Raw genomic sequence first — 22,809 nt, forward strand, 5'->3', positions numbered from 1 at the left:
GAGATCTCAGACAGAAGAGAAGTACAGTATTTGTGGAGAATTGTGGAAATAAGATACCATCTAGTGAGGATCTTAACGTTTGTTTCTTGTAGTCTGGTACTGATGGCCAATTTAAGCAATAAACAAATAAAGTTCCTACATTGTTTTTTGTTAAAAGATCTTTGTAAATCGAGTTCCCATTTCTGGAGGTAGGGTGGTTTGATATCACCTCAAGAGGAAGTCAGTAAGTCAGCAGAAAGTACAACAAGGAAAGAGAGTGCTATAGGGGTATAGAATCAGAGCACTGTTTTTTGAATGCTGTTAGAGGATGTCTGTAGGAGCCAGAAGATCAAGAGCTCATAAAATGTCTAATCTTCAGAGCTTTCCAAAATTCTAAGCTAACTTTTTAAGCAACATGTTTTTGTTTTCTTTTGAGTTATAGGTTTTCCATAACTGAATAAAAACGCCACTCTGTCAATGTTAAATAGTTTGGATCAACCCTCTCTAACTACTAAACCCTGTCTAATTGCCAGTTTTGCTGGACAGTTTGGTCTGTTAAAGTGGGAGTAAACTTCCTTTGGTTGAATTTTTCCTACAGGCAAGCCAATAATAACACTTACCAATAGGTACGGTAATTATCTCCTAAACTTGCACCATTTATGGGATATTTACTTTGGCAGCAGCAGGTGATGTCAATGGCTCTGAAGGAACGACATACCTGTGCTGCTCCTTCAGAGCCCTGTGCCATAAAGAGTGACTTCCGCATGCATGTGTGGGAGTGACATCCTCACGGATCAGCCATTCACACCGCTAAAGCCCGAGAACACGGAAGGAAGGCCGGTGGAAGATGGAGGTGCCTACAGAAGTGACAGCTCGCAGCCAGAGATAAGTCTGTCATAATGTGCTAGTATGCACGGCATCTCTGCACATTATGACTTAAATTGCCCTGGGCCCTTTTTTTTTTGCTGCGGTTAACTACCACTTTAAAGGAAGTTGAAAAATAACAGACTTACAGCTGCCATACATGAGTCAGTTTTTTCAGTTCAACCAGCGGGCTGAACAAAAAAAAACTGTCCCGACTCCCACATCTACACATTTGAGGCGGATGGGAAAATCCTCCGGCTGTGTTTTTGCATTCTGACAGCGAGGAGACTTCCACAATGACTGAATACACAGATCAGCACTGAAGCCTACTGCCTGCAGTACTGATCGAGTGCAAAAATGTCAACAGAGTGGTTGAACAGAAGTCGATTAGTTGATTGACTTCTGTTCAACCACAATGGCTACACATGGATTGAAATTCGGCCAATCCCTGCTGAACCGGCTACATTTCGATTCATGTACGGTCTGCTGTACTGGCCAGATCACTAAGCAAAAATAAAAGGAAAAAGCCTTAAAAGGAAACAACTGCAACCACCACATCTAACAATTGTTAGGTTGCACTATTATACATTTTTTGTTTTTTGGGTTCAATACCACTTTAGGTTATTAAAAAAGCTTTTCAGGATAACTTAGATGCATTCTTCAGGTTTTATATATTTCTGTAAAGCCTATATTAAGCCTGATGAAGGGATATAAACTGTCACAATAGCTTGCATCTTTAATAAACTCAGCTAACAATAAAGGGTATCACTTAAACTCCAAACTTTGTGCATTATTCAATGGCAAACAAAGACTTCTAGCAATTGAATAAGGATAAAGACAGCATTTGGTCTAGACTGATTGAAAAGCAACAACCATCCTGATGTATATCCTGATGTACAGTACATCTCCTCATGAACATTGAGGAGCAACATCTGACAAACATGCTAAGACCTTCCAATACATGCTGGGCAATCCAAATGAGAATTTGTAGTGAACAGAGGATGGAGGTGAGGGCTCCATTATTGTCAAGGGTTTAGTTTGACTGCTGCGGTTTTATATGAAACTACACTTATCCCTATGATTGACTTCTCATATCTGCACTGGGTTAACATTCATTTTACTGCACATGACTGCAATGCATGGTAACACATGGTAAAATGTGTTCATTTAGAATGCCTCCCTAATGGACACATACAGTAGCTACCAGCATACCTGCCTTACAGCACAACACACATGCCTTGCAATGTGGTACACTCTGTTGCTGTAAGCCTGTTTCATGCTTTGAGAGCCTATTCATAAATTAATAAAATGTCTTAACACGCTTCAATGCACAAAAACACTTGCATTATTGTACACTCCAGTGTGAAGGGCCCCTTAAAGTCAAACTGTGCTTATGCCCAAGCAGTGAGAAGCAACAAGTTCATTTTATTTAGTTGCCCCAATGGAAGCTTATACTTACCTTGCCTTTGCTTCACTGATTCTCTTTATAGCTGCTGTGAGCAAAAGAGTTATTGCGACTTGGAGCTTACAGGGTTGAGAACCTATTTCCTGCCCCCATGTGACAGTCAATAAGGACCAGTGCAGCTCCAAAAGGAGGAGGAATGAGACACATGCTCCCAACACTGTGAAATACTTCATTTCTTCTCTAAATTGCTTAACAGAGTGTTGACGAAAGCAAAGGAAAAGTATAAACTGCTAGTATAAACACTAACTGCTAGTATAAACTGCTAAGCATAAACACACTCCAAAGACATGCTGGAAGGTTAATTGGATCCTGTCTAATTTGACCCTAGTATGTGTATGTATGAATGTGAGTTAGGGACTTTAGAGTGTACGCACCTTGAGGGTTAGGGACTGATGTGAATGTATAATATATATGTAAAGTGCCTTGTAAAAGTGATGGCGGTATATACATGTAATAATAATAGAGGGTGCTTATAAAGTCAACCTCTTACTTTGCCCTGCATTGGGAAAGTACAGGTTCACCCTATGTGATATGATACACACATAAATTCTGCTTATCTATTAGTGGTAATTCTGCCCATTTCATAAACATATATAATGTGATCATCTAGATACCTAGAATTTTAAAGAAAATTTTTTTATTATAATATGGAGCTCATCCCCAGCTCTAGTCTTTAGAGCTCGATAAAACTGCAATTTTCTAAATCCTAAAATAGGCCTGATTTAATGTAGCTACATTTTCAGGGTTCAATCACCTTCCTTGCTGCTATAACATTTCTTTCATGTAAGTCTCTAGATAGAAATATACAGTCAGGTCCATAAATATTGGGACATTGACACAATTCTAACATTTTTGGCTCTATACACCACCACAATGGATTTGAAATAAAACTAACAAGATGTGCTTTAACTGCAGACTGTCAGCTTTAATTTGAGTGTATTTACATCCAAATCAGGTGAACGGTGTAGGAATTACAACAGTTTTCATATGTGCCCCCCACTTGTTAAGGGACCAAAAGTAATGGGACAATTGGCTTCTCAGCTGTTCCATGGCCAGGTGTGTGTTATTCCCTCATTATCCCAATTACAATGAGAAGATAAAAGGTCCAGAGTTCATTTTAAGTGTGCTATTTGCATTTGGAATCTGTTGCTGTCAACTCTCAAGATGAGATCCAAAGAGCTGTCACTATCAGTGAAGCAAGCCATCATTAGGCTGAAAAAACAAAACAAACCCATCAGAGAGATAGCAAAAACATTAGGCTTGGCCAAAACAACTGTTTGGAACATTCTTAAAAAGAAGGAATGCATTGGTGAGCTCAGCAACACCAAAAGACCCGGAAGACCACGGAAAACAACTGTGGTGGATGACCAAAGAATTATTTTCCTGGTGAAGAAAACCCCCTTCACAACAGTTGGCCAGATCAAGAACACTCTCCAGGAGGTAGGTGTATGTGTGTCAAAGTCAACAATCAGGAGAAGACTTCACCAGAGTGAATACAGAGGGTTCACCACAAGATGTAAACCATTGGTGAGCCTCAAAAACAGGAAGGCCAGATTAGAGTTTGCCAAACGACATCTAAAAAAGCCTTCACAGTTCTGGAACAACATCCTATGGACAGATGAGACCAAGATCAACTTGTACCAGAGTGATGGGAAGAGAAGAGTATGGAGAAGGAAAGGAACTGCTCATGATCCTAAGCATACCACCTCATCAGTGAAGCATGGTGGTGGTAGTGTCATGGCGTGGGCATGAATGGCTGCCGATGGAACTGGTTCTCTTGTATTTATTGATGATGTGACTGCTGACAAAAGCAGCAGGATGAATTCTGAAGTGTTTCGGGCAATATTATCTGCTCATATTCAGCCAAATGCTTCAGAACTCATTGGACGCTGCTTCACAGTGCAGATTTAACAATGACCCAAAGCATACTGCAAAAGCAACCAAAGAGTTTTTTAAGGGAAAGAAGTGGAATGTTATGCAATGACCAAGTCAATCACCTGACCTGAATCCGATTGAACATGCATTTCACTTGCTGAAGACAAAACTGAAGGGAAAATGCCCCAACAACAAGCAGGAACTAAAGACAGTTGCAGTAGAGGCCTGGCAGAGCATCAGGGATGAAACCCAGTGTCTGGTGATGTCTATGCGTTTCAGACTTCAGGCTGTAATTGACTGCAAAGGATTTGCAACCAAGTATTAAAAAGTGAAAGTTTGATTTATGATTATCATTCTGTCCCATTACTTTTGGTCCCTTAACAAGTAGGAGGCACATATGCAAACTGTTGTAATTCCTACACCGTTCACCTGATTTGGATGTAAATACCCTCAAATTAAAGCTGACAGTCTGCAGTTAAAGCACATCTTGTTCATTTCATTTCAAATCCATTGTGGTGGTGTATAGAGCCAAAAATGTTAGAATTGTGTCGATGTCCCAATATTTGTGAACCTGACTGTAGTTACACATAACTGATAACTTTAAAGGAGACCTCTGCTGTGAGAAATATTACACCTACTAGACTATTGCCTTTTAGTAGGAATACTAAATGCCTGGTCAATACTTTTTTTTTACTAATCTGGAACTAATCTGGAAGCAGCTCTGTATAGTAACCATTCAGCTTCCAGGCTCTTTTGTCAAAGCTTAATTAAACAAGCCAAAGTTAGAAGCTGGTTGGCTACGATGTACAGCTGCACCAGATTTTGCACTATCCAGTTTTAGTAAATCAACCCAAAGACTCAAAGAATTGATTGCTAGACAAAGCACACAACATTACAAGATATCATCATAAGAAGATAGCTAAGAACTGCATGTTTCTACCAGCCAAAGAAAAGGCAATTTTAAATGAGGTTGAAAACCATTACGGAATTACATTCATATCACATTTTAAATAAAATTTCACTATACACTTAAGATCTAACAATTATTGCTCCTTACTTCCTGTAAAATGTACACATGAAATATTTTGGGCAAACACCAGCCTTAAGAAAATGTAAAACTCTGATATTGGACAATAGACTGGCAGACAGTTTAAAACCCATTCATTATAAAGCAACATCTCTTTTTTTTCTTCTGGTCAGTTCTACATTGTGAGTCCCTGCACACTGGGCATAAAAAATGTTGCTTACACAGGCTTTTGGTGTTTTTTTTTCTTCAGTCTCTATAAGCATCTCTATGTTAGTCTATTTGTCCATGCACATTAGGGAGTTTACAGGCATATTTGCAGAAAAGCATTGTCAAACCGCATTTTTGAGAGGAGGAGCCTTCGGGCAGAAAAAACACGTCGCATAAACGCTCATGAATGAGTATTTGGCATTTTCAAGTCTACATTGATTATAGTGAAAATTGAGCAAAGGGGAATGTTTTACAAATCCTTAGAAGACTTACCAGTGATGGTATTTCTAAGAGGCTTTGAGGACAGCACCTGGAGAGAGTGTAGCTACACACTCAATTTTGGAAACACCGCAGCAGCTTTAAAATCTACCTCTTCTACCATGCCCTCAATTAATGCCGAGAAGCCCACAACAAGCACAAACAACACCATGCAAACATAAAAGAATCGTTGACAAATTCATCAGGAAGCCAGAGAGGGTAGTCGCTGCTGTCCTGAAAGCCTACCATCATCAGTAAGCTTAACTAAGGATTTCCCCTATCGCCTTTCAGGACAGCACCTGGAGATGATAACCAATAAATTTACCCTAGGGTGGGACCACTGCTTGAAGGACTTTCAAGCAGTTAGCAGCCGCCAGCAGGTGCACTCTATGAATGTGGAAAAACTGGACCAGATAGCCGCTTTGAAAATCTGTTCAGGAGATGCACCAGTCCTTTCAGCCCAGGAAGCTGCCACTGATGTTGTAGAATGTGCTGCGATTCCCTCTGGAGGATCTCTGCCCATTGCCCCATAAGTGTCCTTGATTGTCTGTCTGAGCCATTTCCCTAAGGTGTTCTCGGAGGCTCTCTCCCCCTTGCAGTCCCCCCTCCTTTGACACCTCCAAAAATCGTAAGAGACACCTTCTGACATCCAATGTATGGAATGCTTCTTCACCTGGGTTAGTTGGAGATGCACAAAAGGTAGGTAGCACTATCTCCTGAGTGTATTGGAAAGATGAGACAATCTTTAGAAGAAATGCGGCGTCTGTCCTGAGGATCAACCGGTCTGGAAACATAACTAAAAGGGGTTCCGAGACTAATAGTGCCTGTATTGCACTTATGCTTTGAACTGAAGTAATATCCGTCAAAAAAATATTTTTTGACACTCCCTTAGAGTTGTTTCTTCTAAGGGCTCAAACGGCCTTTTTGTGAGACCCTGAAAAACTAATTTTTGAAAAACTTTAATGGAACCCGGCCTATTCCTGGCCAATGCCTTAAAAAATCTAGCAATTAAAGGCTCTCTCCATGAAAACCAATAATGCTGCACCGTGAGACTTGAGGGTACTTGTTGTTACCCCCTTTTCCATTCCTTCATGAAGTAACTCCAAAACCGAAACTAAACTCTTCAATTGGAAGCCATTGTCTGAGGAATTGTAACACTTCCACACCTTAAAGCAGAGTTCCATCCAAAAGTGAAAGCTCCGCTTTTCTGTCTCCACCCCCCCTCCACTGCCATATTTGGCACCTTTTGGGGGAAATCGGTTTCCTGGTTTTGACAGGTACCCGCTCCCACTTCTGGCTCAGTTCGCCATGGCCCCCTCCTTCCTTCTGCAGTCTCCTGGGGACCAAAAAGGAGGCGTAGCGTGACTTGTGCATGTGTAGTGGGCATCCAGCTGTGAAGCTGCAGGCTGTCACAGCCTGGTTCCCACAGTTTAGATGCCGGCACCATAGAGAGAAGAAGAGAAGTGAGGGTGAGCACATTGCTGGACCCTGGGACAGGTAAGTGTGTGTTTATTAAAAGTCAGCAACTACAGTTTTTGTAGCTGCTGACTTTTAGTAAACACAAAAATGGCTGGAACTCCACTTTAAGGTATATTGCTCTGGTGACTTTCTTCTTACTTGAAATTAAGCTGGCAATCAGTTTGTCTGACAGCCCCTTTCTCCTTAGGAGATCTTCCTCAAGAACCATGCTGTTAATTTGAGCCTCTCCACCTCCGGGTGGCAAACGAGAACCTGGACCAGCAATTTCTTCCTGTCTGGCAGCCTCCAGGGGGTCTGGAGGATAGATTCAGGAGCCTCAAGAACCATGGCCGTTTGTGTCGGTATAGTGTGATCAGGATTAGATCTGTAGCTTCTTGTTCAAACTTTCGAAGTACTAGGGGAACCAGCTGAAATGGAAGGAAAGCATAGGACAAGGGGTAATCCCACAGATGAGCCAACACATTAAACCCCATGGCCTGATCTTCTCTGTGCAGGGAGAAGAATTTTGGCAACTTTGCTTTCAGGTGACTTGCAAAAAGGTCTACCTGGGGAACACCCCCTGTTCCGTGATCCCCTGAAAAACGTCCTGATTCAGGCTCCATTTGAACTCTACCACCTTCTTCCTGCTTAGAAAATCTGCTAACTGATTCTGCGAGCCCTTTAGATGGATGGCAGAGAGAGAGGCTACATGCTATTCCGCCCAAGACAGGATCTGCAGTTCTAGTTCTAGCAGGGCCTGCTCCTTGTGCCCCCTTGCCTTGATATGTATGCCACGACATTACATGTCTGATAGGATCTTTACGTGCTGACCCCAGATTTCTCCCTGAAATTAGAGGAGATCCAGCTGGATGGCTTTTAACTCCCTCCATTGCAATAACCTTCTGGTCTCTGCTTTGGACCAGGAGCCCTGAGCTGTCTAATCCTCAAGGCGAGCTTTGCACCCCCAAGCACTATGCCATTAAGCGTCTGACCCTGGGGAAGGACCAGGGCAGCCCCTTTGACAGGTTGACCGGGTTCCACCACCACCATAAAGCTCGTTGAGGCAATCCTTATGGATTTGTCCAGAGGTTCCTGGTACGCCCATTTTTGGAGAATATTCAGTTGTAGAGGATGCAAGTGGAACCTGGCTCACTGGACTGCAGGAATGGAAACAGTGAGTAACCTGAGCGCTGACATAGCCCCCCAGACTGACACTGGGAGTTTGGATTGAATCCGACTTAGTGACGCCTGAATTTTGTCAGTCTTCTCTTCGGATAATCTGTTTTACCGAGTCTATAATGTATCCCAAGAATCTTTTGCACTGGGCCAGAGTCAAGTTGGATTTCTCCAGGTTCAACAACCACCCCAGGTTTTTCAGATGGGCCTGGGCTATTTGTAGGTTTGCCAGCAACTGAGCTCTGCACTCTGCAAACAGAAGTAGATTGTCCAAATATGGTGCCACTGTGATCCTTTTTAGCCTTAGAGGCTCCAGAGCTTCCGCCATCACCTTGGTGAACACCCTTGGGGAAGATGACAGGCCGAAAGGTAGTGCTTTGAACGGCAGGTGCCAAGTGTATGTGCCCAGATTGACAGCCAGGTGGAGGAACTTACGAGATCATTGGGATATTGGTACATATAAATAAGCATCTTGGAGATGAATAGTTGCCATGAAACACCCTGGGGACAACAGCTTCCTTACTGAAAAAATTGCGTCCATTTTAAAATGTTCGTAGTGAATGGACTTGTTCAGCACTTTTAGATTTAAAATCAAATAAAAATTTCCAGAGGGTTTTTTGACTAAAAAAGTGTGAATAGAAACGCAGTTCTTCTTGCACTCTGGGAACCTGGATAAAGACTTCCTGCTGTATCAGTTCCTTCAAGAGGGAAGTCATTGCTATTGCCCTTTCTCGATCCCCTGGGAGATTGGTCACCAAATATCTGCTCGACGGGAGTCCTGGAGAATTCTAGACTGTAACCCTGAGCAATGATGTTCCTGACAAATTAACTAGTTGTTGCCTCTTCCCATTGCAGATAGAAGGACCCCCCACTGGAAGAAAACTGTCATGGGTTTTAGCGGGACATTCCAGGAGTCTGAAGAGTACTCCCCCTTTTCCCTTATTTTTCTGATAGCTGCAGTTTTTCTTCTGGCCCTGATCCAAAATGGTCTCCAGGTCCAGGCCAAACAGAAGGTCTCCTGAGAAAGGGATTCCACACAATTTGATCTTTGATGCTGAGTCCCCTGTCCGGGTTTTGAGCCATATGGCCCTTCTGGCCATGTTAATCAATGCAGAGAACCTGGCCGACATCCTAATTAACTATGCCAATGCATCCGCCATATATTTCATGGCGTTGAAGAGGACAGAGAATGACTCCAAAAGCTTTTTCCTAGAGGTCCCTGCCTCCACATGCTCCATCAACTGCTCGAGCCAGCACTCCAGATTTCTAGACACCACTGTGGATGCCAGCACCAGCTTCAGGTTGGATAAAGAGGAATCCCATGCTTTCTTAACCACCTCCCATCCGGCCCATGTATATAAACGGCCGGACGGTGGGTCAGTGCAGGGTCGAGTGGCCATTTATAAACGGCCTCCCCATACCCTGCTTGTGCACGCTCCCTTGGAGCGCACAGCACCGTGATCCGGTGCCCGCTGTGTACAGTGGAATACAGATCGTCGGACAGGACCTCTGTGCGAGGTGACGATCATGTGATCACTGATTAGCCAATCAGTGATCACATGCAGAGTAGTAAGCAAGATGTCACTTCTGACATCATTGCTTACTACGTGTGAAATCTGTGAATGATCACAGAGGTCATATGGTACAAGGCTATTCACAACAGCCTTGTACCATGTGACAAGCTGTGACCAATCACAGCTTACACAGTAGTTCTCAATGGCTGCAAGAATGCAGCTAGAGAGAAGGAGAAATTATTGCTTTTACAGCCTTTATGGGTGTAAAAGCAATAAGTTTAAAAGCAATCAGTGTAAAAAAAAAATCTTCATCACCCCCCACAAGTAGTACCATGGTGACACTGTACTGCTTGGGTGACAGTATTTTAAAAAAAAAAAACATATAAATAATATTTTAAAAAAATAAATGTTTAAAAATTATAATTTTTGGTGATAAACTAATTTGGGTTATATTTTTTTTTTACTAAAAAGATAAGGGAATACATTTTGGCCAAGATTTATGATGAAATACTATTTATTTGCAAAATTTTATAAGAAAAACACATTTTTAAAAACATTTTTGGACATTTTCATTTACATAGCAAAAAAATTTAAAATCCCAGTGGTGAATAAATACCAAAATAAAGCTTTATCTGTCTCAAAAAAATGCTAAAAAAGTCATATGGGTTCCTTGTTGCATGACCGCGCAATTGTCATTCAAAGTGTGATAGCACTGAAAGCTGAAAATTGGCCTGGACAGGAAGGGGGTAAAAGTGTCCAGACTGGAAGTGGTTAAGGTTAAGGAGTCCACCCTCTTATCCATCTCTTCCTTCAGGATGCTAATGTCCTCAAATGCCAAATCTGTGGACCTAGAAACTTGCGAAAAGGCTGCATCTAACTTTGGCTTTTTGTTCCAAACCAGGGCCTTATCCTCATCGAAGGGGAATCTTCTTCTGAGAGATTTGGAAAAGAAAGGGCCCCTTTCTGGGTCTTTCCACTTCTTTTTCACTGCCTCCAACAAGGCCTGATGGACCAGAAAAACCCCGTGTTTGAGCTGGTACAGGCCCTGATACATTTTATTGTGAATGGACAATTGCATCTTTTCCTCCTGTATCTCAAGGGTGGTGTAAATTCCCTTCAACATATCATCCACTTCCTCTAAGGACAGCTTATATCTGGATGATCTTGCCACCGTCTCATTTCCCTCGTCTTCATCTGAATCCTTAAGGGAGCATAGGATGCTCTCTCTCTCTCTTCCTCTGAGTCAATACCCTCCATGTGGCCTGAGGTGGATGGCAGAGGTCTGGATAAGGTGCTCTGCTGTGGAACCGATTGTAGCCCCAATATCTTATCCAATAAGGAGCGAAATGACCCCAAAGTATCCAATAATTCCTTGAGTGAAGCAAACATATCTTTACACTGCTGTGATGACTCCTCTTTGACTAAATCCACCACGCAAGACCCCTACATGTGGGCGTTGGTTTCCCTAGGCCAATACACTACCCCTCTGTGACACAGACCAACCACCATAAGTGAGAGAGAGAGTGTGTATCTACAGAAGGCCACAAAGCAACCCCTCCCAGGCTGTGAGTGAAGTAACCTCCGCCATCCACCAGCAGGTTTTCCATGCCAGGCAAGGGAAGGCACAAAGGCAAAACCACAGGCCCAATAGTAAAGATAAGAGACACCAGTGTACCCTCCTTACCAGGGCTTGGCTGGTGCATGAGGTGCCTGCTTGCACCGCCGCTGCCAATCCTTCTGCCTCCTCCATCTGCAGAGCGTGCAGCTTGCTGGACAACTTCATTCTATTTAAAATTTCCCTTTAGTGTTCCTGTGCCCAAAAACCCCGAACCGGAAACACCAGCCCCAGCCCAACCTCTTTCCCCCGCGGTCCAGAGGCCGGAACCACTGCTGCCATGCCCTCAGAGGAAGTCCCGCACAGCAGCTATGACGTCTCCCACCGGCCGGGACCTGGAGTAAATCCGCTAGTGGCTGCCACCCAAGCCAGGTCACTCACCGCCCCCCCGGGATCCACCAACAACCAACCACAACCTCCGGGTGCACGGGCAAGGACACCCGACTGGCCACTGCTCCACTGAGCTGGAGGGGGAAAAAGGTCCTGGAATGCCCCCCTCATCCTACCAGAGGAAGGCACTGGTGTGGGTTCCCAATCATCAGAAAACACCGGTAGGCTACCCCTCCCCTCCACCTGGAGAAAGCGCAGCCCCCCTTCAGAGGTTCCCTGCAGCATTTCCACCATGGAGTGAGGAAACATAGAAAAACTGAGGGCACGGTGGAAGAGGTGGATTTTAAAGCTGCTGTGGTGTTTCCTAGATTGAGCGTGGAGCTATGCTCTCTCTGGGTGCTGTCCTGAAAGGCGATGGGAGAAAAAAACCTCTTATAAAAGCAAATGCCTGTAAACTAATCTACTAAACTCTTGTGCAATACGAGTTACTATAAGCATTTTTATGCTGCTTTTTCTGCCATAGGTTCTGGTATTTTTTCAGTTTCCTAGTGTTCACGAACCTTAAAGATGTACACAACAATTTATGTTCTCAAGAGCAGTGATGACTCACATCATACTTTCTGTGCATGGCCTGGGTGGCAGGCTGTAAAGTTCAGGCCTCTGCTCTGGAAATAAGGCTGGTCCCAGAGAAAGATAATTTCATACTGATTTTTACGTGTCAAAGTGATGCTTCAAGCAGGGGCGGACTGACAACTCATGGGGCCCCCGGGCAATAGGGGATCATGGGGCCCCTGTGTCCTTGCCCAAACTCAAAAAAGCCTATGGAAAAGGTACCAGGGTCATCTCATGGGGCCCCCTACTGACCCTGTGGCAGTACCCGAGTTTCCAAATGGTCGGTCTGCCCCTGGCTTCAAGTAACAATGCTGGATAATGTCTACATCATATGAGTGAAGTGGGTTTACAGGAGGAAGGTTATATATATCCCAGTGTGCACCTTTTGCTTCTGATAGTGAATGTATCACAACAGTTTGGACGTTCAGCAAAACAGTGCTTTTAGTTACAGTATATTTAAACCATCATCGATTGTGACACAACTAGGATGTACTGTTAAGAAAGATATCTCAAGCTACTTGAGATCATGTGAGCCACTTCAGGGAGTTTTTTAAAAAAGATACTGTATATACTGTATACATTGAGAATGCATATTTTGTCCCATTTATGGAGGGACATGATTCAGAGACTATTGGGTTATACTGTCACCTACAGAAGAATTTGGACTTGGTGAAGGGAAAAAAAACATGATCGACCAGTATAACACCTCCAACTCTCAGTTTTTCTTCAGTGTCCTAGGAGGATGGAAGCCTTTTCTGTACTGAGAAAAGTTGAGCCGACTTTGTCCTTCATACAAGATTATTTCCTCCATCAAGGTTCCCATATATGCTGCTTTAACTGTTCTTTGTAGCTATTCAGATCAGCATATCCTCAGTAAAAGCTTTGGAGACCATACCCACTGGACTGGACATTTGTGGGACTAGCCTGGAATGTGACTCTGGCATTAGGCTCCAAATTGTGGCAAGTTCCAGATTTGGGTGTTATGTTTTAGTTAGCTGTGGAGTGTGTTCTGTGTCCACACCATGTTTAGTCCAGGCCATATGTCAGGAGCTACCTTGGTAATAGGACCATTGGGCAACCTTATTATCTCTAGTTTTACTGTGAAAAGGGTTAAAGCCAGTTAAAGCCCTAGCCTGGGTTAAATCTATTTTTTTTACCATTCCTCCCTCCTACTCCTCTCAAACCCTGTCACAAGTTAGCCTGCAGTTTTGTTTGTGTTCTTACCTTTTTGCTGCAGTCCTGTCTCTGATCCCTTCTCATGTTTGTCTGTGCTCATCTATGGGCGTCGTCTGCTGTCCTCTGGGTTTTATTTCCTTCCCTTCCATCACTTCCTGTCCCGACTCCTTGTTTGCCTACTTCCTAGTTGCTGGAGCTCCCGTGTGTTTCTGTTGTCTTGAATCCTATATTGATTACCCGTGTACCGACCCCGGCTTCATTCTCTGACCCTGCTTGGTTTCCGTCTGGCTTGCCTATCGGATTCCGTTTATCTTCTCCCGTAATACCCTGCTCCCGCGATCGGTCTCCTCCACCTCAGCTGGGTGTACCTGGGGGCCGCAACCTGGTCCCAGCTTGCTGCAAGTCCATCCCCACCATCAGGGGCTCTGGTGAACAAGCAGGCTGGGGCTTAGACTCCGCGCCCTAGGGAACCCCAAGTTGAGGATCTATAAGAGCTCACTACCACAGGTGCTGACAAACCCACGCTACTAGACATTTTTTTCTCCTTACTTTGTGAAGCCAAAATATCACTTAAGCCTCCCTCTAGATCCCTTTCCACCACCGGTTCTGTGTGGGGGGAACGCTGGTGCAACCCTGTGATTCCTTTCCCCTCCCCCTGAGATCTCTGGTTCCTTGTCATCTTGTTGTGACCAAGTCATCCTCTTATAGGTCTGGAGAGGACCATTGGAAATCTGCAGGAGGACACAAGCAGGAAGTAAACAGAAATGGAGCTGACTCAAAGCTGCAGCGTCACTTGACCGCATCTAAATGTAGGTAAAAAAGGGCATTTAGATAGGGATGTTTTTTTAAATGCATCCAGCTCATGAACCACAAATCAACCTGGTACTGCCTGTAAAACACCCACTCGAGGGTCTGACAATGAAAGCATGGAATCTTGCCCTTCTGCTTCATCCCTTACAGTCCACAGGGTCCTCCTCAACTTTGGTAGATGTGGCACCAACCTTGGTTCTACTCAGGGAGACTTTCACTGCATTTTAATTTCATGGGCCAAACTACAACCTTGATCGCTGACCCTGACTGCAGAAACTGTAAGTGTATCTCCCAGCCTTTCATTGCACAATTGTTATTTGATCTGTCTGTGACTTTTGAGCCATCTGCTGCAGAGGTTCTGTGTAATGCAGAGTGTTATCAATTCTTAACAGATAACCATGCTCCTAAGGATTTACGGACCACTGCCATTGCTTCAAGGATTAAAACCTGGACACATAGGCCGAACATTGGCCGGTGCCAGCTGGTCAATAGAAACCGTCTGGCATTCAGCCCGTGTGTACACCCGCCTTTCTGACAGAAGTTCAGCCAGCTTCTGTCAAACAGGCATGCTGGAAAAGCAGCACCCAATAGGCATCCGATCAGTGCTGGCAGCCACTGACTGGTGTGTTCTGGCAGAGGAGCAGTCCCCCTGTCAGAACACAATAGCTCAGCAGAGAGATCGCTGTACTAACATCAGATAGTTAGTAAGTACAGCGTTCTCCTCCCAAGCTCTTCAGCTGCTGGATTGCATGAAAAAAAAATGGTGGTGTGTACCCAGCATTAAAGAAAAACAAAATCTGGCTCATTTTAACTCTGCTGACAAATGTGGAACATGGGGGTAGACATCTGTCAGCCTTTGTGGATGCCTGGACAGACGACATTTCAAATGCCTTGGTACAAGAGGTGGTTTCCAGGGTTTATTATTATTATTATACAGTATTTATATAGCGCCAAAAGGTTTGCTCAGTGCTGTAAAATATAGTGGGGGACAGAACATGAGACAATACAGTAACAAAACAATATTTGAGAGGTTCAAGGGCCCTGCTCTTTTGAGCTTACAATCTAGGAGGGAGGGGATAGTGGTACAGGAGGAAGTGGCTGTGGGGGATAAAGTGGTAGGAGGAGTGGGGGAGATCGGCTCTTAGGTGAGGGTGGGGTAGGCTTCCCTGAAGAGATGGGTTTTCAGGGTGCGCCTAAAGGTGAGGAGGGTAGGTGACAGTCTGATGGATTGGGGTAATGAGTTCCAGAGGATGGGGGATGTCCTGGAGAAGTCCTGCAGTTGGGCATGGGAGGAGGAGACCAGGGAGCTAGAAAGTAGGAGGTCTTGTGAGGAGCGAAGGATACGGGTTGGGTGGTATTTGGGTATCAGGTTGGTGAGGTAGTTTGGGGCAGTGTTATGAATGGCTTTGTAGGTCAATGTTAGTAGTTTGAACGTAATGCGTTGGGCAATCGGAAGCCAATGGAGGGAATGACAGAGGGGGGTGGCAGATGCAGAGCGGTTGGTAAGGTGGATGAGTCTGGCCGCTGAGTTCAGGATAGACTGAAGCGGGGATAGTCTGTGATGAGGTAGGCTGGTGAGGAGGGAGTTGCAGTAGTCGAGTCGTGAGATAATAAGGGAGTGAATGAGTTGTTTAGTAGTGTCTGGGGTTAGGAACGGACGTATTTTTGAGATGTTGCAGAGGTGGAGCCTGCATGAATTTGCCAGCGATTGGACATGGGGTTTGAAGGACAGATTTGGTCTAGAGTGACACCTAGGACTTTGGCTTGCGGGGTGGGACTGATGGTGGCGTTGTTGGTCATGATGGAGAGGGGGGGGGCACGGGCTAGGGGGAAAATTAGGAGCTTGGTTTTGGAAAGGTTTAATTTGAGGAAGTGGAGTGACATCCAGTCTGATATGTCGTTCAGTAGGCAGGTGATTCGGGCGGAGACTGAAGGGGTGAGGCGAGGGGTAGAGAGGTAGATTTGCGTGTCATCGGCGTAGAGGTGGTAGTTGAAACCGTGGGAGTGTTGGCCAATGGAGGAGGTGTAGATGGAGAAGAGAAGGGGCCCGAGGACAGAGCCTTAGGGGACCCCAACAGAGAGGCGGAGAGAGGGGGAGGTGGCAGCGTTATAGGTAACGCTGAAGGAGAGTTGGGCTAGATAGGAGGAGAGCTAGGAGAGAGCGGAGTCTTTGATGCCAAGGGAGTATAGTTTATTAAAGAGGAGGGGGTGCTCAACTGTGTCAAAGGCCGCGGAGAGGTCGAGGAGTAGGAGGACTGAGTAGTGGCCATTAGCTTTCGCGGTTAGCAGGTCATTAGTGATTTTGAGTAGGGCGGTTTCGGTGAAGTGTAAAGGACGGAAGCCAGACTGGAGGTTGTTGTCATTGAGGCGGGAGCTTTGGCGATCGTAGACTAAGCGCTCGAGGAGTTTGGATGTAAATGGCAGCAGGGTCTAAGTTTGCTCAGGTCAGTGGGGTCCAGGGAGAGTTTTTTAGTATGGGAGTGATGTGCACGTGCTTTAGGGGGGAGGGGAATACGCCAGTAGAGAGGGAAGATGTGGGCGAGGGAGCATAGGATGGAGGAGGAGGGAGACCGGAGGAGTTGTGTGGGGACAGGGTCAAGGGGGCAAGTGGTGAGGTGGGCTTCTGAGAAGACCTTAGTGACCTCTTCAGTGGTAGCAAGGCTGAAGGAGTGGAGTGTTGGGGAGGTTGCGGGATGTTGGGTATGGTGGGGGTCAGGGCGGTTGCAAGGTCAGAGGAGGGGAGAGTTGAGGGGGTTATCATGGGAGGGAGGCTAGGTGGGGAGTTAGATTGTTTATAAGTTTATACAGTTTTTAAGCTGGAGCTATGCTCTCAGCCCCCTCCCAGACTCAAATCTTCAAACCTGCCTGTGTCTCGACACAGAGTAACAGATCTCCGTGCATACCTCACAAATCTTCTCAATCAAGGGGTTCCTATTTTTCCAGTGCACCAGTGCTTCTTTTACTTTGCTGTGGCACCCCATTGCTTCCATTTAGTGGCCATGTTTTCTGTACTCTCAATCATCACCAAGGCTTTGGCCCCTGTGCTCACCTCAATATGCTTCCTGGACTTCCCCACTGTGGGATATTTGGACAAACTGGTGTTTAGTGTGCAGATTGGCACACGTTGTGGCCAACAATACAATTTGGACAGTTCAGACCCTGAAAAGGTTCAGTTGGATTCTGAACCTTCAGAAGTCAGCTTTGGAGCCAACTCATTGCTGGAGTCTTATTCTAGACACGGCTCTAACCAGAGTTTTTACATTCCCAGAAGAAACATCAAACTCTCTTCTCCCAAACTGGAACTCAAGTCCAGTAGTCATTTACTCTTCACTTCTGCATGAGAGTTCTGGGGCTTATGGTAGTCTCCTTCAAGCAGGGGCGGACTGACAACTCATGGGGCCCCTGGGCAATAGGGGATCATGGGGCCCCTGTGTCCTTGCTCAAACTCAAAAAAGCCTATGAAAAAGGTACCAGGGGCATCTCATGGGGCCCCCTACTGACCCTGGGCCCTCGGGCAGTGCCCGAATTTCCAAATGGTCAGTCCGCCCCTGCCTTCAAGGCAATCCAGTGTGCCCAGTTTCATTCCAGAACCTCTTCCTTACATCCTGTAATCGTGGGACAAATTAATTCTGTTTCAACAAGCTGATTTGCCTGACACCAAGAATCTGGTTGTCTCTAGCCTGGTGGCTTAAGAATCCGATTCTGAAGTTGAGGAAATCTTTCCTTCTGATCTGTTGGAAGATGATGTCAACAGATGCAAGCCTGATATGTTGACTTTTTGCTGGATTGTCATCCTAGACACAGCTCAAGCCATAGTTTTTCTTTACCAAAAGAAATTTCAAACTCCTTGCTCCCAGACTCCATATCCAGGAGTCTGGGAGCAAAACACATATCCAGGAGTCACTTACTCTTCACTTTTGGGACTGATGGTAGCCTCATTCAAGGCAATCCTGTTTTCCATGATTCATTGCAGAACCCCAAAACTCAACATCCTGTCATTGTGGGACAAATTGGTTCCATCACTGGACAAACCAATTTGGTTGACACCAAGGACCGAGTTGTCTCTAGCTTGGTGGCTTAGGAATCAAGTTCTAGAGTTGTGGAAATTCTTCTTCCCATCTGGTCAAAGATACTGACAACAAATGCCCGACTGATAGGCTTGAGAAAAGTCCTAGACACTTTGTCAATGGAAAGGGCATGGACACTGGAGGAATCCCATCACCTGATCAACATTCTGGAGCTCAGGGTAATTTGGTTGTCCCTACATTGCTGGACATCCTGACAGTAGGGTCATTTGATCAACATCCAGTCAAGACAATGCCCAGGCATTAGCATACATCAACCATCAGGGAGGAGCCAAGAGTCTTGCCCTGGCAAGAGAGGTAAGAAAGATTCTATCTTGGGCAGAACTTCACATTCCAGCCTTGTCTGTTGTTTACATCCTAGGCGTGGACAGACAGATCACAAGATTGAGAGGGAGGGCATTCTGGAGATACTCAAATTATTGGTTGTGGTACTCTGACCAGACTCTCGGAATGCTCTGTGGGCTCTTCCAGGTCTTTAGGATGTTCTGTCTACAGAACTTGTTTACTATCCTGCTTCACGGTTGCTGACTTTAATGGCATAGGTATCGAAACCCAGGTCTTGAGGGACAGAAGGTTCTCCAAACTGGTATTGCTCACAATGGTAAAAGCCTACCATTTTCCAGCAAGTCTACCTTTGCATATAGAAGACATGCTTTGCTTGGTGAGGGGAAAGAAGTTTTCATCCCAAAAATACTCCATGAGATGAATCTTGACTTTTTTGCAATCAGGACTAGTTCAGCATTTGCCCTGAATACCATCAAGGGTCAGGTGTCGGTGGTTGCGATCTTGTTCCAGAAACTGCTATCCTCCCATTCTGTGATTAGAACTTTCGTACAGGGTGTTTCTCTCACCCATGTGCACTCACCCATGACTTAATGGGATTTTAATTTTTTCCACACTTAACAATCAATCTTTTTTACCTATCATGGATATTCCCCTTTCCATTCTTACTCACAAGGTTGTTTTCCATGCACCATCACCTGTGTGAGACACGTGTCTGAGCTGGCAGCTTTGTAATTTAAAGTGGTTGTACACAGTGCAGTCATGTGATCCACCTCCGCTCTCCTTCCCTGATCCAACGAGAGGAAGGGGCTGAGATTCCCCTCTGACATCAGCCAACCAGCAGGGGGAGATCACTTGACCGCACAGCAGCTGTGTGAGAGAAGGTATTTAGCATTATCATTTTCAAAAAACACACACTGAAGTTTATGTCTTTATAAACCAGAGGGGATAAAAGTAATTGTGTTAGATATTGCAGTGGAATAGTGGTATGAGGGGAGGGGTGGGGAGGAGTTTGGCTCTCACACTGATTAAGAAATGAAAGGCAGGGAAGGAAGGGGAGAGGGGGGAGACTCAGAACACACAGCGGGATGACAGAGGCATGTAGACTAACCATGATATCATGGATCAGCAGCTGTGATTATCATGGTCAGCACAAACAGGAGGACACAGGAACAGGCAGGACAACTAGGTGTTTTACAGCATAGAATTGAACAAATGCACTATGCTATCTTTCACACTTTAAAGGAACAGTATGAATTTTTTTTTTTAGGGTTACAAACACTTTAATGGGGGCCAAGATAGTGTTAATGCCTAGAACTTCCTTACTTACTAAGTTGGCTTTCAGCTTTTTATCTCAACGACGACATTGTTCTTATTCCAATCTGATTCCAGTGCATGCGAAGGAGATCTTCCATCATTGTTTGGATGTGGGTTGCGCTCTGCATGTCTAGCTTGCAGCCGCTGCTTCCATTGAAAAGACTCTCTTTTTGTCTTCCTTGATGGTCCCCATAAAGGGGAACCTACTTCTTGCTCCACCCTTTCTTGGTGACCCAGACAAACCTTCATCCAGGCTAATGGGCTTTAAGCATTGTGTTTCACCCTTTCCTGTCAATGTATACTCTACTAGGCTTGAGTGTGCTTCTTGGAATTTTCAATGTCAAGCAACTGTTTCCCAGTTTTCTAAGGCTTTTGTTTACATGTTTTCTAGGTTTTACCAGGCATATTTTCATATTTTCATAATACCAGTTACAGGCATAGGGTCCTTCAGGCAGCTCTTTGAGTTGCAGGCAGTCCAAGTCCTTATTATTCTCTGCATCCTGTGACCCTCAATTGATGAAAAAGAAAATTGGATACTTACCATAAAATCCACTTCTTGGAGTTCATTGAGGGACAAAGGTACGCCCTTCTTTGTCTTGAGATTGCTTTTATTAATGATTTTCTCCAACAGTGAGACATGCTAAGTGTAGGAGGAGTTATACTGGGCTGGTCATTGTTTTTTATTTGCCAGTGTCCAAATCCTCCTATAGGGGACAGTATAACCCATTAGTTCGTGAATCCTGTTTCCTCCAATGAACTCCAGTAAAAGGATTTTCATGCTATTTACAAAAATGTAGTCAATTATATTGCACACTTTGCAAATCTTCATCTCCAAAAGATGAAAAAAATGCCCTTAAAAGGTTAAGTTCACCTTTTCTAACATGTTACATGCTACATTACACTAAAACTACCGTGACCCTTTGCGACTGTCATGTTGTAGTTCTCAGTCAACTACCATGGCGCTGTTGAGCACTGTGGTAGTTCATTGAGGCTTCCTGCCAGTGTGTAACTGACTGTATGAGATACCAGCAGACAGCTTACACACAAAGTCTGCAAGAGCCCTTCATAGCACTCACGATCTGCTGATAGTGGGTGCAATGCTTTACAGGCTCCCAATAAAAAAAAATAAAATAACTGCACATTTTTTTTCCTAACCTTATTGTTTTTTTGAAAAGGAGAACTTATCTTGAAATATGGTTGTAAAGTCTCAAGGTTTTTACCCTCGTTTATTCTATGCATGAAGGTAAACAACCTTCTGTGTGCAGCAGCCCCCCCAATACTTACCTGTGCTCCATCGTGATCCAGCTATGTGCACAAGAGCCTTGGTTGCTTGCTCTAGGGGCACCCGGTAGGAGGGAGGTACCAGAAGCGCCAGCGGGGGACATCTCTGTGCAAAAGCAATGCACATACAGTAGCAGGTAAGTATAACATGTTTGTTATTTTTTTTTTAGAACTGCCTTTAATATCACTTTAAGCTCCACAATTTGTCTGCAATATGAATCAACCCTAAATGCTGGCAATCATCTTGTCTTTAGAGAGCACTGGGAAGCCCATTTGCACTTTATAATGATTATACATTCTTTATGTATTATTGCAACATATATTACAGATTAAGTCTAGTTAAAATTCTTTCTCTACAGCTTTAGGTACATTACTTACCTGCAATGAAGTAATTATCACATTGTGTGGGCTGCTGAATTCTGTAAAAATCTCCACTGTAGGATTGCGGTGTCCTTTTCCTGCTGCTGAACTTCCAGTGCTATGGGGGTTAACACCTGCAGGTCTCTAAACATGATCTGATGGGACATGTTCCCTTCTGCCCTCTCCTCCACTGAGAAATGTTCTTTCACTGATTACACTGCCTGTTACACAATTTGTGAATGGGGAAAAGGCTGATCAGTCACAGGATTAATTTCCCAATTTACAACTAGACAGGTTATGGTGAGGTAGGCTTAAAAAAAGAAAAAATACATCCCTAATTTTATTTTCGGTTCTGAAACGTTAGACCTGCAGATACACTATATTGCCAAAAATATTGGGACACCCCTCCAAATCATTGAATTCAGGTGTTCACGTCACCTCCATGGCCACAGGTGTATAAACTCAAGGACCTAGGCATGAAGACTGCTTCCATAAACATTTGTGAAAGAATGGGTCGCTCTCAGGAGCTCAGTGAATTCAATCATGGTACTGTGATAGGTTGCCATCTGTGCAATAAGTCCATCCGTGAAATTTCCTTGCTACTAAATATTCCACAGTCAACTGTTAGTGGTGTTATAACAAAGTGGAAGCAACTGGGAACAACAGCAACTCGTAAAATGACAGAGCAGGGTCAGCACATGCTCAAGCTCACAGTGTGCAGAAGTCGCCAACTATCTGCCAAGTCAATAGAGACTAAACATCCCCAAACTTTGTGTGGCCTTCAGATTAGCACAACAGTGTGTAGAGAGCTTCATGGAATGGGTTTTCATGGCTGAGCAGCTGCATTCATGCCTTATATCACCAAGTGCAATGCAAAGTGTCGGATGCAGTGGTGTAAAGTACGCTGCCACTGGACTCTAGAGCTGTGGAGACGTGTTCTCTAGAGTGACGAATCATGCAATCTGATGGATGTGTCTGGATTTGGCAGTTGCCAGAAGAACGGTACTTGCCTGACTGGATTGTGTCAAGTGTAAAGTTTGGTGGAGGGGGGATTATGGTGTGGGCTTGCTTTTCAGGGGTTGGGCTTGGCCCCTTAGTTAGGAAACTCTTAAGGTGTC

General features: G+C 44.6%; 1 long non-coding RNA gene across 1 annotated transcript in view; it reads right to left on the minus strand.

The window, feature by feature from the left end:
- LOC149462708 (uncharacterized) overlaps positions 1-21,864 on the minus strand; it is a 109,004-nt gene extending 87,140 nt beyond the window's left edge. Inside the window, exon 1 of the long non-coding RNA XR_016312598.1 lies at positions 21,710-21,864. This is a non-coding gene — a long non-coding RNA (uncharacterized LOC149462708). The remainder of the gene's footprint in view (positions 1-21,709) is intronic.
- Between the last annotated feature and the right edge of the window lie 945 nt (positions 21,865-22,809).

This window comes from Staurois parvus, unplaced genomic scaffold (assembly GCF_062004578.1).
Source record: "Staurois parvus isolate SC_StPar_1 unplaced genomic scaffold, SC_StPar_1.0 ptg000170l, whole genome shotgun sequence".
Lineage (NCBI taxonomy): Eukaryota > Metazoa > Chordata > Amphibia > Anura > Ranidae > Staurois > Staurois parvus.